An 18773-nucleotide genomic window follows, 5' to 3' on the forward strand; every position below is an offset into this window, starting at 1 on the left:
CAGCTAGGTGGTGCAGTGGATAGAGCACCAGCCCTGAAGTCAGGAGGACCTGAGTTCAAATCTAGTCTAGAAACTTAATACTTTCTGGCTGTGTGACTGTGGGCAAGTCACTTAACCCCAATTACTTCAGCAAAAAGAAATAGAAGAATCCATATTTGTCATAAAGACTATTTTTCAGAGAACTTGTAGAAGTCAAGTGCTCAAATGAAAATCAAAAGGACTAATACAAGGACAGTCTCAAGGTCTTTCCAAAGAACTTTAGAATCGATTGTGAGGGGAGGGAGACACTGGTATATGACCACCCAGCATGGCTTTGCCCTCATCAAAGAAAGAAAAGAAAAGAAAAATTGCAGTCGTTCAAAAGAAATGCGAGATGCACAAATTTCGAGACAAACCCACTGCCAATGTTCACACAGACCATTTGTACCCAATCTGCGGTAGAGCCCATGGAACTCACCTTGGTCTGTTTGGCCACAGCTGGAAGCATCGCACGTCGACCCCAACATGAGGATGTTGTTTTGGTCCTCTTCAGGTCGGAACAAGTTACCGTAACTTTTATTAGTATTGCTTCTGGCCCACAAACTTTCCTTAGCTAAGGGTATAATGTAATTATTAAATCCCTTTGCTAGACAACCCAAGGAAGTTCAAAAGCTTTTCATGTTCAAAGGTGACTTCTCCTTGAAACTGGCAGGAGTTTGGGGCCAGTGAGCCTCCCACTGCATCAAAGCCTCTCGCGAGCTTCCCTCAGTGGCCTCCACAGGTTCAGACGGGCAGGCCCTCAGAGGCTCTGCCGAGCGGCGACGCGTTGGCTCCGGACCACTCAGCTTCTCGCTGGGCAGAGGCTCAGCCCGGCGGCGGGATTGGCTCCCCACCCAGACTTCTGTGCCAGCTGATTGAAAGAGAAGGAGGCAGTGCCTGAGTGACTTTGATCTAGGATCCCCTCTGTAACCCAGAAGCACAAATTTAGAGCCGGGAGGGACATGAAAGGTGGCCCAGGTCAAACCATCAGACACTGACACACGTGGCCACCCCTCCACTGCTCACAGACATCTCCCCGTGGAGGAAGTTTCCTCTCCCCATCTCAGGCAGCTCTCGTTGGACCAAAATCATCTCCAAATGGGCTTTTCCCCTGGTTCTGCCCTCTTGGTCCACCTGAATACCCAGCAATGCTCTTCCACAGGCAGCCCTTTAAGCAATTGCCGATAATAGCTCTTCTCTTTCAGGCAGAGTGACTGATCTTAATATGACCTAATCTCAAGGTTCTTCCCCATCCCAGGAGAATCTCCTGAATTCTCCCCAGCTTTCCTCTGTCCCATTTTTTGATCTTGGTTAATGGGCAGAGCAGAAGACAAGCACAAATAATTCTTATAATGGCTAGAAAGCCAGGATGTACCCGTTTAAATCTCCTGGTGTGAGACCCTGGGTCAGTCACTTAAACTCTCCCAGCCTCAGTTTCCTCATCTGTCACGTGAGCAGGTTCAGTATGGCATAGGGGCAAGAGAGCCAGTCTCAGAATCGGGAGGACCTGAGTATGAGTCTCATCCTGACACAGACCCGCGGTGTGACTCCGCTCACACTTTCTCCCTCCCCTTTTTATCCTTCCAGGGTTCTCCACATAAGGTCTCTCCTAGGTCTCTTTATTTAAAGAATTATGTTTACATCTCAACAGAATTAACTTTTTTTGTGATCCAATTATTTTATTTTATGCATTAAAAAACATGAGTCCAAGACAAGGGCCATAGGTTTCACCACACGGCTGCCAAAGAGATCCAGGATACAGAGGAGACTCAAAATACCAGTTGTAAACCATGCTGGTAGAGACTTTCCTCATCTGAGAGTTCTCCGTGTCAATCAATAATAATAATAAACAATTAACAATCATATAACACTCATGTGCCAGGCACTGTCCCCATTTCACAGATGAGGAAACTGAGGCAGACAGGGCTTAAGTGGCTTGCTCATGGTCACATGGTAAGGGTCTGAAGCTGAATTTGAATTCAGGTCGTCCTGATGCCAGGCCCTATGGCATCTGGCTCCTTCAATGAGGTTCAGCACTTTCCCTCCAACATCCAGGGAACTCTCTACTAGGTTCCACTCCATGTCCCATATTATCCTCTCTGCCATAACCCCCAGCAAAACAAGAATATTGCATTGGGCAGAGACCTTGGGAATCATCCCATCTCACAGATGAAGTAACTGAGGTCTGGGCAGGTAAACAGCGCGAACTCAGGCTTGATTAATTCTTTTTGGTGATTATCCAGACTAAAGAAAGTGAAGAAGAAAATGTTAATAATATTAAACAGAAAAATGGCATGGTAGAATTCCCACCACCACCAAAAGCTGGTTGTTAAACACTTACTAGCAGCTCCACTGCTGCCCTCAGCTAAGTGTCATGTAAGGCAAGTAGGGGTGGAAATACCTTTGAGCTAGGAGCCCCGAACTCTTCAATCACCCCCTGGAGAGTGGCTGCTAACAGAATTCACTAGTTGTGTGATCCTGGCCAAGTCAACTAAGATTCCTGTGCCTCAGTTTCCTCATCTATAAAATGGGAGTAATGCTAGGGCCAATTTCACAAGGCTGATGTGAGAAAAACAACTAACACAGATGATAAGATGAAGAGAGAGACAGAATCTGAACCCAAGCCCTGTGGTTTCCTGTCAATTCCTATGTTCATAATTATTTTTGACACCACAGATGGAGTATAGGAAGCCTCATCTCCCTGACTTCAAATCTGGCCTCAAAGATTTCCTGGCTGTGTGACTGGGCAGGTCCCTTCCCCCTGTTTGCCTCAGTTTCCTCATCTGTAAAATAATCTGGAGAAGGAAAAGGCAAACCACTGAAATATGGCACCAAGAAACCCCCCAAATGGGGATACAAAGAGTCAGATGGGATTGAAAGAACAAACACTCTGATTTCACTAGACTAGATCCCTTACTCTCCTCCCCATGAATCACAGAGCCATGTTGGTCCTTTGGCTAAAACGCTGCATAATTTGAGTTCTGAGGTCCTCTGGACCTTTGATTGGAGGCCAGAAGTCCCACGGTCACCCAGAGCAAACCCAGGGTGCCCTGCCTCTGGACAAAGGGCAACGGAGGCTCCGTGGTCTGTCAGCAGCAGCCCCCTCCTCCCCTCGTGGGCAGCAGTAAAGTTCTGTTATCTTCGCCCTGCTTCCGGTCTCTATCAGAACCACCTTCTGGATCACAGCTAAGAGAGAGCTAAAGCCAGTCCACACAATAAATAAGCCTCAGCATCGGGTTTCCCTCCAGAGCCTTCTGGATACCCAGTCTCCCCTCTCTCCCATCTGACCACAATTCCACCCAGCGGCCATTCCCATTGACCCTGAACGCCTACGTGGCACCTAGAGCAGCGATCCTACCCCTCTTCGTCCCAAATCTGAGTCAGAAAACGGGCGATGGGAGGCTCAACGGCCCCTCCGGAGAAACTGCTCCCCACCCTTCGGAAGGCAAGCCTCGCCATCCCCAGCAAATTGCCTTTTGATTTTATGACGCTTTAATTTGTTTCCTTGAGATGTCTAGAGAGAGCAGACCCGGTAACAAAAGCTCTCTGTGATGGTAGCAAACATTGAGGCTGGAATAATTATCAGGGAGATTGTAAAGGGAATGCCTAATCACTCGGAACTGAAAAGAAGCTCAGCGTGAACAACCCCGAGAAGAAGCAGAAAGCGGCAAAAACAGCTGTCGGCTGGAAGCAGATGCGTCTGTTCCACGTTCAAGTTCAGTGAGTGATAGAGGGCAAAGGAGGGGGGGAGACTGCGTCTCCCTGTCTGTCTCCTGCTGATCTCCTCAAGGAGAATGGAGCCGAAACACTCTCAGACACCAGCCTGGACTGGCCCAGCCATTCCCCTTTGGGGCCCAGCTTCCACATTTGGGAAATGATGGGGTTCGTGGGTCCCTTTCTGCTCTAACAGTCTCTAGGGGGGTCATGGGTCCCTTTCAGCTCTAACAGTCTCTGGGGGGTTCAAGGGTCCCTTTCGGTTCTAACAGTCTCTAGGGAGGTCATGGGTCCCTTTCTGCTCTAACACGCTCTGGTTTTAAGGAACTGCTCTTGGTGAATGAAGTACCATCTTCCTGGAGTTCCAATCTAACCTTGGACCCTTCCCAGCTGTGTGACCCTCAGCAGGTCACTTAACTCAGTCTCAGTTCCCTCATCTGTAAAATGAACTGAAGGAAATGGCAAATCACTTCAGTATCTCTGCCAAGAGAACCCCAAATGGGTCGTGAGGAGTTGGACAAAACTGAAATGACCAAACAACTCCAAGGAATTATCGTGAACCTTAAACAAAGCAGTTCTCCCAAGAGCCAGTTTCAGTGGTGTGCTGATAAATGCTTAACAATGGGCTTCCAAGGGGAAAACATGTCTACAATATTAAATTTAATAGGAATTGTTGGCTTTTATTCCATCACTTTTTCGAGTCTATTCAATTGAAGAAAAAAGAAGAATAAATCAAGTCCTGATTTGTGATATTTTCTGACTTCTCACGAATAAATGCTCACACTGAAATTTTAACAATGGGTTCTTGAAAGCCAGTAAGAGCCATCCAGGCCATCCCTGCTTAGATCTCTGGATGTTTGACTCCATCTTAGACAACTAGGTTGTACAATCACAGTCTGGTCACTTTTTGAGCTTCACTTTTCTCATCTGCAAAATGGGAATAATAATGACCATAGAGCCTTTTATAATATTGGTGTGAGAATCAAACAGAACTAGGTAACAGTGAATATAGTGATGGGCTCGGAGTCTGAAAGACCTGAGTTCAAATTCTACCCAAGACACTAGTTGTATGATCCTGGTCAAGTCATCTAAGATTTCTGTGCCTCAGTTTCCTATAGGGAATAATGCGAGGGCCAATGTCACACGGCTGATATAAGGAAGGCTGCCTATCATCATTATGATCAGTATAAAGCGTTTTGGCAACATTAAGAGCTAGAGATAGAGAGGATCGTGGAATTTAACCTCTTCTCTTTCTATCTTGGAAAAGAGGCCTAGGGAGGCCTGACTTTCCCAAGATAATTAGCACAGATACTAAGATGAAGAGATAGAATCTGAATGCAAGTCCCATGGTTTCTATAAATGTCACTTCATATATTACTAATTACTATTATGCTTAAAGGGTACTTTTCAGTTCATTGTTTTTTAATTCATTGTCCATTATCTGAAGTTTAAAACCTGCAAATCTCTATTAAAATGTAAATACTTATGGAGTCGGGAAATATTTAGACTGATATAATACAGACCCAAACAATTTACTGGGAGGGAAGGAACACCAGGGGTTTTGTCCCCCTTAATAAGATTTTCCCGAATTACATGGAAAGACAGTTTTTAATATTCATTTTTAAGGTTTTGAGTTCTAAATTTTTCTCCCATCTTTCTTTCTTTCTCCCTCCCCAATACAGCAAGCAATTTGATATACGTTACACACGTAAAATCATATTAATCATATTTCCACATTAGTTTGTTGTGAAAAAAAGAATCAGAACAAAAGGGGAAAGTCACCAGAAAGAAAAAATAAAATATAAAAATGAAAACAGTGTGATGCATTCAGCCTCCCATAGTTCTTTCTCTGGATGTGGATGGCATTCTCCATCACGAGTCCCTTGGAATCGCCTTCCATCCATCTATTGTAGTTGACCATCGCACAATGCTCTTACTGTGTCCGATGTTCTGGTTCTGCTCCCTTCATTAATTCATGTAAGTCCTTCCAGGTTTTTCTGAAAACCACCTGTTCATCATTTCTTATCGCACCATAGTATTCTATTACAGCCACGTGCCACAATTTGTTCAGTCGTTCCCACAATTTCCAATTCTCTGCCTCCACAAAAATGCTGCTATAAATATTTATGTACATGGAAACGCTCTCCCCTTTTTTATGATTTCTCCGGGATACGGTCCTAGGAGTTGTATTGCTGAGTCAAAGGATAAACCTTCAAAGGATATGCAGTTTTATAGCCCTTAGGGAATAGTTCCAAAGTGCTCTCCAGAATGGCTGGTCCACAACTCCACCAACAATATATTAGTGAGGAACAGAAGGGTTTTAATGCTGGTGAGGGGGCGGAGCTGGTGAGAACGGACAGAACAGAAGGGTCCTGAAGACCTGCCATCTGGGCAGCATCCACCAAAGAGATCAAAGCTTCCTAAAATCCTATGATTTAGAGAAGGGGGATACATCTTCAAGTCCAGCCTTGTCTTGTACAGAATAGGAAACTGAGTCACAGGGAAACAAAGTGATTTTCCCAGGATTGTTATAGATATACTAAATAGCAGAGCCAAGATCCTCACTCAGATTTTCTGACTCTAAACTCTTCCCGTGACACCAGGTGTCATCAAAAACATTTAAGGCAAAGGGAAGGAAACACGTTTTTGTTAAGAGCCTACAATGTTCTAGGCACTGGGGTAAGAAATTTCCAAAATCACTTTATAATTCCAGCCTTTAGTAATGTTACTCAAGTCATTTCTTCTGCACTCATAGCATATAATCACTTTAAAAAGGCAGAAATTCACTGTCAAATAATAATATCTGGCATTCATGTAGTGCTTTAAGTTTGCAAAATTCTTCACGTAGATTATCTCATTTTACCATAATCCCAACAGCCCCGAAAGCCAGTGCTATCATCTTGTTGTTACAGACAAAGGGATTTGCTGAAGGGTCACATAACTAGGAGGTGTTTGAGACCACATTTGGCCTCAGACTCAGCCAGGATGCAGATGGGGAGGGTCTGGAGGTCCAGGGAAGGGATACCTACTTCCCATTTTTACCCAGGGCCAGTCCTGTAAGACTTCATCCGTGAAGCCGCGAGCTCTCGGGTGCAAAGCTGCTCCCATTCTCAGCCAGGATCACGGCTCCCTTCCTCGGTCTGGCAGGGCTCTTACAGGAAGAATGTACATTCTGGATGCCCCCCACCCCCATCCCATAGATCAGATGTTCTTTCTTTTTCGAAATCCCATTATAAGAGGAAAAAAATGTCAAACAGACATTTGGGCTCAGATGGCAGCATTTGCAGATTCGCACACGATTTGGAATGGGAAAGAGGTTTCATTTCCAAGACAATAAAAGCAGTAAGAGCAGCTAAATGCTCCAGATGAAATTCTGTTGTGCCGGAATATGAGATTATACAAATGTCACACATGCTATGGTTCCCATTTGGCCCGCATGTATACTGTCTCCATATAAAGACTAGAGTAAAGAGAAAAAATGATTGTTTATATCTCATTTAAAATCCCAGAATCCTAAGTGGAAAGAAGGCTTATCTAGTTCTTGGACAAGAACGGATCCTTACAGCATCCTCAAGAAGTCATTTTCCACACTTAGAATCCTCACCTTGGATGGTCAACTTCTTGTCCTGACATGGCACGCTCTATTGTGCTTACCTCTCATTGTTAACAAGTTATACCAACTGGCTACTCAGCAAGGTCCCTCCCTGGCTCCCAGGTGTCCCCTCTGGGCCCAAGCAGGACACAACTCATCCGACATCTGTCCCTGTGTATTAGAACCTGGAGCCAGAAAGTCTTGGTCCAAATCCTGGCTCCATCACTTTGTCCTTTAACTTTCCTACTGTTGTCTCCTAAACCATGAATGAGGAGGTTGAACTGGTGACCTTGAAGGTCCTTTACATCTCTCAGTCTATGACGTTAGGAAATCCAGGGAGAGAACACAGGTCACCCAGCCTCCTCTAACTGCACACTGGGAGATTTTAAAAGTAGAGGAACATTCCAAGTGCCAGGATATTCAGCTATGAAGGTGGCTTCTTGATTTTTCCAAACGGGAAGAGTCTCTGGGCATGTTTTGAGTTTTGTCCATTTGGATCAGTTTGAGACAACAGTACCCAAAACAATTTGGACATAAAAACACAAAGTAAATTGGTGGGAAACGTGATTTATTGGTCCAGATCATCAGAATATTTTCATCCTTCTCACAACACACACACACACACACACACACACACACACACACACTAGCGCTAATGACTCTAGTCATTCAGCCACGTGAAAGGTACACTCACGAATCCCATGTTCTTCACTCAAGGAGCTGCTTTAAAGGAAAGCCCCCTTAGATTAAGTTAGATTAAAGAGGGTTTAAACAGGGATCTATGTGAATTAATGTTTAATTAGGAAGGTGTCCAACTCTGATGTCTTTATGCTTCTTTAAATACTGCTATATTACATCATTTCTTAAGATCGCAAATTTTGGTAATTAGTCATGAGCAATTATGAAAACCAATAGAATTAGAAGCAAAAACTTTAATTTCTTAGCAAATATTAGTAATTGCTTTAGTATATTTGTAGCTTAGGAAAAAAATGGGAAAAAATAACATTTACTCTTTGTCAGTTTATCTTAGCTGTAGAATTTGGTCTGTTTTAATGTCTATGAGAGAAAAGACTAGATCTTGACTAAATTTTGTATCATCTCAAGAAGTTACTATAATATTGGGCAAACTAGAGCCAGTTGACAAATACTGAAGGAATGAAGAAAGGCTGGCTGGTTGACTTGCATAGAGAAAACCCAGAACTGCTGCTCCCCTCACAGCAGGTATACAAATTTCAGGCTTAATGAGGTATCCTGGGATAGGAGAAAAAAACATTGGACTTGAAATCAGGAGATGTAGGTTTAAACCCTAGCTCTGGAGCTTACTAGTGGATGAATTTGAATGAATGTTTTAAGCTGCAGCTTCCTCATTAATGAAATATTCATAATACTACTTGTGAGTAGCCCTTCAGGCTGACTCCCAATAGACAGGTCAAGTTTCCACAAGGCAGAATATTACTTACCTCATGACTTTTGGGGTAAAGCTGAGAGATTGTGGCTTCTAATGTCATCACCGCTCATGGTGGAATGCCGGAGAAACTGAGGCAAGACAGAGATTGGTTTTTCATTTTTAGTGTGGAGAGTTTTAGGCTAGCCGACCAGATGGGATTAATGTCCAACATCATTCCAGCCCTGAGGAACTGAGTCTGGGAACCGATAAGCCATCATTCCAGGAAAGGATCAAAATGTAATCCTGATAGGATAGGGGTCAAGATAAGAAGGTCTTAGGAGACAGGGAGGTGAGGGGCAATAAAACAAGGAGGGGGGATTATCCCAACAAGGATTGAGATAATGCATCTGGAGTTTAAAACACAATGAATGGTGTGTAAAATGGTCAGAGCTTCAAGGTTTTTCCTGACTCAATTCTCCCAATCATAATAGCAAGGAAGGGAAGCCATAATAATTTTTTTTTATTTAGGGAATAATAATGGGCCCCCTTCCAGAGTGCCCTACCAATATCAATCAACAAGTACTAACAATTAGCTTTTACAAAAGGGTATTTCCAAGAAGAAACAGCAAGAATAGGAGTTAAAATCTATTTTTAAAACTTCTCTCCTTTCCATATCCATCTTCAATCACCTCTATTACCTAATATCACTTCTACCTCTGGTGGACTCTACTATTGACCCAAGTTGCTGATGGAAACTCTCTGATAGCTCTGGTGGATCTCACAAATATACACATAATACCCAGCATCTAGTAGGGCTTAATTAATGTTTACTGCCTGACTACCTGATTACCCATTCGGCTGGAACCCCTCAACTAGCCTGACCTGCTGCCATAATAAGTGATTCCAAACTGGCTTGTTGCACTCCACCTAGGCAAAGAGTTGAGTTCTTTCTGCCAGCCGCCAGATAGTTCCTGTGTGATGTCATCTGCATTTATCCAAAAGACTAAATTGCTTCACTCCTCCTAAAGAACTTATTCTCACTTTGTTGAAAATTACCTCTTGCTGATTTGATGAATTCAGAGAAGTGACATAACATTTCTACTAATTGGGTTAGAAATTATAATCATGTCTCTGTTCAAGAAACTCCTTTGGCCCCATCTTGGTCTGGCCTCTAAAGCTCTTCACAATTAGGCCTTGGACTACTTTTCCCAGTTTGCTGAACAACTGGCTTATTTGCTATTCCTCAGATAAAATGTTCCACTTCCCATCTTCATGCCTTTCAAGGTCAGCCCCCATGGCTGGGAGGCACTCCCTTCTTGCTTCTGACCTTGATAAAAACACAGCTTAGTTTATGGCTTAACTTACATGCAACCACCTCCTACATAGACCTCTAAGCTTCTCTCCAGACACATGGAGTCTCTTCCCAGAAATTACTCTATTTATTTTACACTTATGTTTATTTATGTATTGTTCCTCCTCCTTCTCCAGTGGAAAACTGGAAGGGACTATTTCCTTTTTTTCTTAGTCTTGCTCCTACTTGGCGCATGGTAGCAAAGATTGCCCGAGTTCAAATCCGGCCTCAAAAATGTGTCACCTGCGTCACCCTGCATCATTATGTCACTTAACCTCTCAAATTCATTTTCCTCATCTTCAAGACAGGGATAATAAAACTTATCTCTCGGAGTTGTTGGGAGGATAACATCAGATATTTTAAAGGCTTTTTTTCCTTACCTTGAAAAGCCATATAAATGCTAGCTCTGATTCTAAGTGCTTGTTAAATTAAATTGTTTGTTGAATCTACCTTATAGAGTTGTTCTGAACAAAATGCTTTACAACCCTTAATGTATTATAAAAACGTGAGCTATTTTCATTATAAGACAAGAGGGTAATAATCTTTCTTTGTTTTGTCTCTGAAGCAATAATAAGCAGCATTTTCTCTCCCCTTTTCTCCTCCTTTCTGCTCCCATTCATTTCCTCTCTCCTTCCTCCCTCCTTCCACCTCCCATTTTTTTCTTTCTCCTTTTCCTTATCTCTCTTCCTCCCTGTTTCATTCTTTTTCTTTCTCTTCTTTCCCCTGCTCCCTCCCATTCCCTATATCCCTTCCCCTTCTTCCCTTCATGTTTCTCTCTTATTCTCTCTCTCATTATTTTTCTATTTAATAAGTCATCAGGGAGGGAAACCCTTCAGAAGAATGAACCTGCCATACTGGTCATCTGTCACTATCAGCAGATGGCTAACTAGGGGCAGTTGGATGGCACACTAGATAGAGCACAGGTCCTGGATTCAGGAGAACCCAAGTTCAAATCCAATCTCAGACACTTCACATATACTACCTGTGTGATCCTAGGCAAGTCATTTAACCTCAGTTGCCTCGCAAAAGAGAGAGAGAGAGACAGAGAGAGACAGAGAGAGACAGAGAGAGACAGAGAGAGAGAGAGAGAGAGAGAGAGAGAGAGAGAGAACAAAACAGGTAGAGAAATAGCAGCAATATCTGCCCCCTCCCACTCCTCTCCCAGTAAGATGTGAAGAGCCTTGTGATCCGAGCCCAGTAGAATGTAATCTCCTCAGGGGGAGGGCTGATTTTATTTTAGTTTCTGTCTCCCCAGGGATTGGTACAGTGCCTTAGCTATACTAGGTATTCAGATATCGATTGAACTGAATTATATCAGGGGGGGAAATTCTTCCCTATTTTACAACTGACAAACTATGGAACCAAAGAATATGGGAATTACTTTTGTCAGCTGTAAAATAGGGAAGAACATTTTCAATGAATAAATCTGAATTATGCCAGCATTTTTGTGCTTTTCGTTGATGTGGGTCCATCATAGAAGAAAACATCATTTCAAATAAAATAGACCCACAATGGCCATAAGCCAGCATCTCCATGGGTCCAATTCAGGTAGTTTCTTAGGATGCAAATGAGACATGTGCAACATATGCTCGCCTGGGTTATTTGTGTGTGTGGAATATATACATAGTGACTAAGTGAGTATAAATACGTCCGTTTATAGATAGTGATCGTGGCTGCCTACTCAGTGTGACTTCAGAGACGGTGAAAGGCAGGGGTGAAAGCAGCAGCAGGCAAGGTGGGCAGCTGTACAGGGCGCACCCCAAAAACAATAGATTTAATATAATTGGATAGCAGGATGGTTTATGTTTCTGTTCTCTATAGCACTCATGCATTTATTTTGTAGCATGTAGTAATTATGAAGGCTGAAAGCCTCCATAGAGAGTGCTATGTAAGAGTGCCCAAGGTACACCAGAGCCTTGTCCAAGCTTTGGTAAAAGGTCCCACTCATCCTCAAATCCCTCTCCCTCCAGTCAAAAATCTCAACTCTTAGGTAGAGCATGAGGTACAAACCCTGACCCCGAAGTGCTCATCACCCGTAAGATCTGGGGCAAGCATTTAACTTTTCTGTGCCTCAGTTTCCTCATCTGTAAAATGAGATAGTTGGACTCAATGGTCACTGAAGATTCGTTCAGGACTACATCTATGATCTTATGATTCTTAATGTATTCAGTAACAGCAATGGAGGCGTTGCCTCCATAAGGCCCCAATGATAATGATTAACATCTACAGCCTTGGAAAAATCCTCTGGTCCACATGAGCACCAGCTGTTGATCTCTTGGCTCCCTAATTAATGAGACACAAATAGATTTCCATGAGGGAGCGGGGGGATTTGTCAGCACTCTTTTAGGGAATTTGAGAGTTAGGGTTTTAGAGAGGAGATATGGGGGTACCAGCTTAGAGGGGCACAAAGATTAGGGACTGGGAAGGAGACATGTTGTTCATGATTTTTCCTATAGTTTAATGAAGCCTCAATGAAAAAGAAGGAGAAGAGATTAAATGGGCAGAACTCACTCAAATATGGCAGATCCAATGTAAACATTCACAGGTCTTCGTCTATAGAGAGATGGCAATGAATTTTCTAGCCTAAGGTGCAAGCAAAATCATGGATCCCAAAGCAATACAAACATGAAAGCGGAGGATTTTCCAAAACTTGCTAAAAGATTATTATAAACCCTCAGAGCCTGCAGTAATTAGTACAATGCAAATCTGCAACAATATTTCAAATTCAATTCGACACAAATGTAAAGTGCTTATCATACCCAGGAACTGTGATTGGCATCGAATATAGATTCAAAGACAAAAACAAAAGTTCTTACCTTTAAAAAACTTACATTTGGGTCTGTATTATTAGGTCTGTATCTCAATGAGATTATAAAAAAAAGGGAAAAGGATCCCTATATGCAAAAATATTTCTAGTACCTTTTTTGCAATGGCAAAGTATTGAGAATCAAGGGGATGCCCCCAAACTGGGTAATGGGTGAATTAGCTGGAGTATCTGAAGGTGATGGAGTACTATTGTCCAGTAAGAAATAATGAACAGGCAGATTTCAGAAAAACTTGGCAAGACTCATATGAACGGATGCAAAGTGAAAGGGGCAGAACCAGGAGAATATTGCACATTTTGTGATAATCAACTCTGCCTGATTCATCTTTTCTCAGCAACACAAGGAACTTAGATAAGTGCAAGTACAAAGGACTCACAAAAGAAAATGCCATCCACATCCCCATAAAGAGCTGATATGATAGACTCAATGCAGATGGAAGCATGTTTTTTCATTTCTGTGAGAAATGGATGGACATTTGGTTTCCACAGTTATGAGAATTAAATTGGAGAAGTGAAATTTAAATTAGAAAGCTGAAACTTATATGGACATCAAGGAATAATCAAGGGTGAAGGTTATCTTCTCCCACTAGAATGTAAGGTCCTTGGCGGCAGGGACTGATTTCTGTAATTAGGGGTGATGGCCTGAGATCTGAAAAGAAGCTTTTGTCCTTTGCCTTTAGCCCTCCTCACTTACCTTCCTCCTTCTGGAAGGGAAGCTCCTCGGGAGCAGGAACTGGCTATGTGATGAGGAGTGGAGATTCATGTCCTGTAACTTCAGTAACATCCAATTAATGGGGACTCAGGGGAGGGACTTGTGCTTCAGGAAAGGAAATGACATACCTGCCTTTGGAGTTTCAAAGGTGGATCTGCTCACCTAAGCATGTATTTTTGCAAGGATGTAAAATAAATCTTCCCTGCATTCAGCAGTGAGTCAGTGAAGTGCTTGGTCAGAGATTTTGTTTCTTACACTTTATTTTTTTTGTATTTGTTTTCTTTTTGTATCTTCTTTTACAGCTGTGACTAATATGGAAATGTTTTATATGCTACTACGTGTATAACCTATGTCAAATTACCTATCATTTAAAAAAAAAAGTTTCATTTCACTTTAATTTGCACTGTCATATTTATTTCATGACATAAACTTGTTTCTTCAGCTTCTTTTAAGATATCTTTTCCTTTTGAACAGTGTCCTCTTCTGGTTTAGTTTCAATAAGTATCATCTCAATGTGGCTTGATTTGAATGAGTAGATTTGACCAAGCCCTATAAGAATGATGTTGCATTTTGGGAGACAATAACATGGATATGCTCAATGATAAGAGAATCCTCTTCCAAACCTTCCAGTTCTGCATTACTCTCTGCATTTTTAAGCATATGCAGCAAGAACTCAGCTTTCTTATTGGGCCCCTGACCCTGTGTCCAACCCCACTGCTTAGCCTGAGCACACCTGCCAACTCTATCAGCAGAAGGGAACATATTGTTTCTTCAAGGTGACATCTTTCAAATACTTGGTAGCTTTTTGGAAATGCATGTTCTTGATAGATTGGGCTGTTTCACGGGTGTTCTTGAAGTGGACTCGGAGATCTGAGCCCCTTGATTTGCATGATTTTGTGGGGTTCTTTGGATCAAGGGAATACATCACCATTTTAAAGGATTATCTAGAAAACATCTCAAGGGAAGAATTTGCCTAATATTTTTGAAAGAATGAAGGAGAACAGAGTGAAGGAGGGAGAAAATTTGGAACTCAAATTTTGCAGAAATCAATGCTAAAAATTGTCTTGACATGTAGCTGGGGAAAATACTATTAGAGGAAAAGAATTTAAAAAGTTAAAAAAAAAAGAACAAATTTGTGGAGAGGTGTGGAGGATAATGAGAAATATATGAAAACATAGATTGACAGCAGATTCTGAAGGGCTTAAACATCAGAATAATCTGTATTTTATCCCAGAGGAAAAGGGGACACAATTGAGTTTCCCCAAGCAAAAGTGGGAAATGGATAGTCTATGCTTTAAGGATTGTCATTTGACATCTGTGTGAACAACTAAGTGAAGAGGAGAAAGGCTGGATGGAGAGTGACTAGAGGGCTACCTTAGTGGACCAGGTCAGAAAAGATGAGGATCTAAACTATTCGCCTCCAGGGTGTTACCAGGATCAAATTATATTTTAATATATCTACCCCAGTTTCTAATCATGCAGAAAGTTTTATGTATACTTTAAGAAGACTGGCTGGAGTCAGAGTCTTTTTCTAGTCCTGTCACCAATGAGCTGTGAGTCTGAAGAATCATCTTCATTCACTTCTGTGCTGTTAAGAAGAAATATTCCAAAAGAGGTCCAAATGCCAACTGGTGCCTATTACAACCATTAAGAGAATTTAAGGGCATAGAACACCAGCCCTGAAGTCAGGAAAACCTGAGTTCAAATCTGGTCTCAGACACTTAACACTTCCTAGCTGTGTGATCCTCACTTAACTCCAATTGCCTCAGCAAAAAAACAAAGTATTTAATAAACTGGGTAGGTACCTTTGTGATGCTAGGAATACTTAAACAAGGCTGCCAGCACATGATGATGACAAGAGTTGGCTCTGCATCACTGGGAATTTTTAGAAACTAATTAGTTTATTTTAATGATATTGATATTTATCTTGATACTTTTTGATTGAATATTAGAATTATGAGAGAAAAGGGGAATTTGGTAAAAGAAGGATCCCAGATTATAGTTATTTAGCCAAAGCTGGCAGAAAACGTAGTTTGAAGAGGGCCTAAGAATGATAATATCCCAACAAAGTGTTTCTGAGAAAAGGATGAAAATGAAAACTATCCAAATGGGATTAAGCTGGAAGGAGCATAAGCAGATACTTTCCTTTTGCTACCTGCTATGTGAAGTATCTAGCAATAAGATTGCAAGGTCAATTTTTCATATTTGGCATTTGTGCCTAATCCTGCCCAGTCATCCCGTGTACGTGACAAAAAGGACCATAAAAGAAAAGGATCCATAAAAACTATCACTGGTGGATAAACTCGGAAACGCCTTGCAGTATGGCTGATGAGATGGGGGCATCCTTGTCAAATACCGGCCCATTTAGAACTAAGAATATAGTCTTATTCCTAAACTTATATGTGTTCCTGTACCAGATCATACAGGTAAATTAATTGGGTTTCTGCATTATCACATAGAGTCATTTATTCATGGGAAAACTGAAGCTAGGTATCATAAAGATACTTTTAAAAAAGCAAACTGTGTTGTCAACATGAGTAAATTGCAGTACTTGAAAGGATCGATTGGGCTTTGTCAACGCTTCCAAAACCACTGGGACAGCTTTTTTAGCTTATTGTTTTGGGTGGTGTTGGTCCTTGATGAGGACCCTTGACATCATGAGGATGATGTCTCGACTTGTTCATGAATTAGATTTAAATGAGGCAGAGCTGCACAAAGTCAGCCTCACTTTTCCTCCCGAGTCATCGAAATATAGTGGCAAAACAAAAGTCAAAATGGCTGGTGATGGCCAGGGATGCAGTGGATAACTTTGGCCTTTTAAAATTAAAGTCTTTCCCAGGTCTCAGTTGGCCTGAAGCAACTCCCATTCAGTTGTCAGAATTGAGACAAATATGGCACACACGGCTTTCAACACTACATGAACCTTCTAAAAATTGTGAGTCTATGTCTAGAGAGAGACTGATAAATATCTTACGAGATCTATAATAAATATTTGTAGGTTTAAAATGAATTTGCTTATTTTCAATAAAAAAAACTAAAACTAAAAAAATCTTGAGAGATGCCCTTCTCCCACACCCTCATCCCTCTAGTAAAAAGCTTTTGGTGACCTACAGACACTGATTCAGTACTTCTCAACTGGAAATGTCGAGTATGACACCTACACACCTAAATAGCCAGATAAAATGCTAGGAAGAATTCCTCCTCAATGATTACGGTCTTCATAATTTGGATAACTCACATCATTGAGCTATTCCCAGTGTAAAAAGCACAGCCTTAGAATTATATTAGCTAATAACCAAATAGCCATCCTTAAGCAAAAACTTTTTATATTAAAAAAATTAATCTTCCCAAAAGACTTAAAGCTACAGAATAACTTAGATGAAATTACATAGGATTCAGATTTCTATACGACTATAAGTCATTTTCCAAAAACACATTATCTTGGTTTTTGCTTTTCTTGGGAGTTATAATTCTCATTGGTAAACAGCCTGTGTTGGGAGGTTAATAAATCCATGCATCTGAGCTTATTTTAGTAAATTAAAATATTCTTCTAAGACACTGAATTTGCATATGTCCCCAATCCTACTTTAAAATCCCTTAAAAGGAATTATGATCTATTGAAATTAGTGTTTTAAGATAACATAGAATTCTCTGTATTACTATCATTGATTTGAAAGTCATGTCAATGGCTTTATGCTAATTTCAAGTCATTCATGTTGGAGTTTAGAATAAATTCTAAATAAAGAAGCTATTACTTTGAAAAAACATTCAAAACATTCTCTTGATAGAAAGGAGAAAGCGTGCCTCCTTAATGCATTCTTTGCCTATCTTCAATGAGAAAACCTTTGACTAATATTTGCATTTCTAAATCCCAAGATATATATATATCTTAAAAAGTAAATGTGATAAAAGCCAAAAAAAAAAAAAAAAGGCCTTGTGTCATCTTTTCATATCAAAGTCTTTGTCAAGATGAGATCTAAAAAAAGTGGTTCCAATTATACTGAGAAAGGAAGGTCACAGAAATTTGATGTTTTAGAATTTCACATAATTCACAAATAATTGATTACTTCCATCACACATTTTTCTCTGCATAATGAAGTATGGAGATGATGATGAGTCAAATTTTTGAGAGATTTAAAAGTCACAGGGGGCGAAAGGGAATTTAGGAAAAAAAATTATTTAAAAGATGAAGCAATTGACTGCAAAGTCCTAGGTGAATATTAAAAGCTGACTTCCTTTTAAATGAGGGAGAAAAGTAATGGCAACTGTAACACACAACACTGGAAGATTAGGAGACATCCATGAAAAATATAGAGGTCAGAGAATTCACTGTAAAAAGTTACCTATCCAAACTTTTATACAAAGCACGCACCAATGTAAATAATTAGACCTAATTAGGGAGCACCTTGCTTCTAAGTGAATTCGTGGTGGAGAACCTGACACTGCTTCCTTTAGGGTTTGATAAAAAGGGTGTTTGCCATTGAAGGTGATAACAGAAAGACAGAAAGCAAAACTTGCTCAAGATCTCCTTTGCGAGAAGAGTAATAAAAATCAGGCATTTTGACAATGAAGCTAGATGCAATAATATAGCCACAAGAGCTGGAAATGAGAAAAATTTCTTTTAAGCCAAAATGAAGGACAAAGAAAATTTTGTGGCAACTTACAGAGACCATGTGATGTTAATGTTTGTATATATGCTCAACGTACAAATGAATCTCCATTAGAGGTATGTCTCCACTCATCAGTTTGTCTTGGAGAATAAAGTGCTCCTTAAGTACTTCAAGGAGGAAGCCAAGAAGAATCTTAGGCCTTGGAGATCCTGAAGCAGCGTCACAGGCGTGAAGGTGGAAGAATAGTGGAGAAGGAAAGAAAGATCAGTGAGTATTTGCCCTGTAATAAGTCTGGGGCACCACCTTCTGAGGCTCCAAAGAATGATGACACTCATCCCGAGACGGCACTATCAGAAGCCTGGGTTGGGAAGGGCCCCCTCAGTGGCCACCCAGGCCCGCTCATCACCGAATCAGAATCCCCGCCACAATGTTCTTGATAACTGGTCATCCTGCTTGAATGAGACAGGACCTGGCACATCCCACAGTAGCCCATTCTGGGACAGCTAGTCTCCTGACCCCAGGACCAGAGTGACCTCTTTGCGATTTGCTCCTCACGTTGTTTGAC

General features: G+C 41.3%; 1 pseudogene; it reads right to left on the reverse strand.

Moving 5' to 3' along the window:
* Nucleotides 1–13937: 13937 nt before the first annotated feature.
* LOC100920706 lies at nucleotides 13938–14613 on the reverse strand (annotated as a pseudogene).
* Nucleotides 14614–18773: the final 4160 nt, after the last annotated feature.

This window comes from Sarcophilus harrisii, chromosome 1 (genome assembly GCF_902635505.1).
Source record: "Sarcophilus harrisii chromosome 1, mSarHar1.11, whole genome shotgun sequence".
Classification (NCBI taxonomy): Eukaryota; Metazoa; Chordata; class Mammalia; order Dasyuromorphia; family Dasyuridae; genus Sarcophilus; species Sarcophilus harrisii.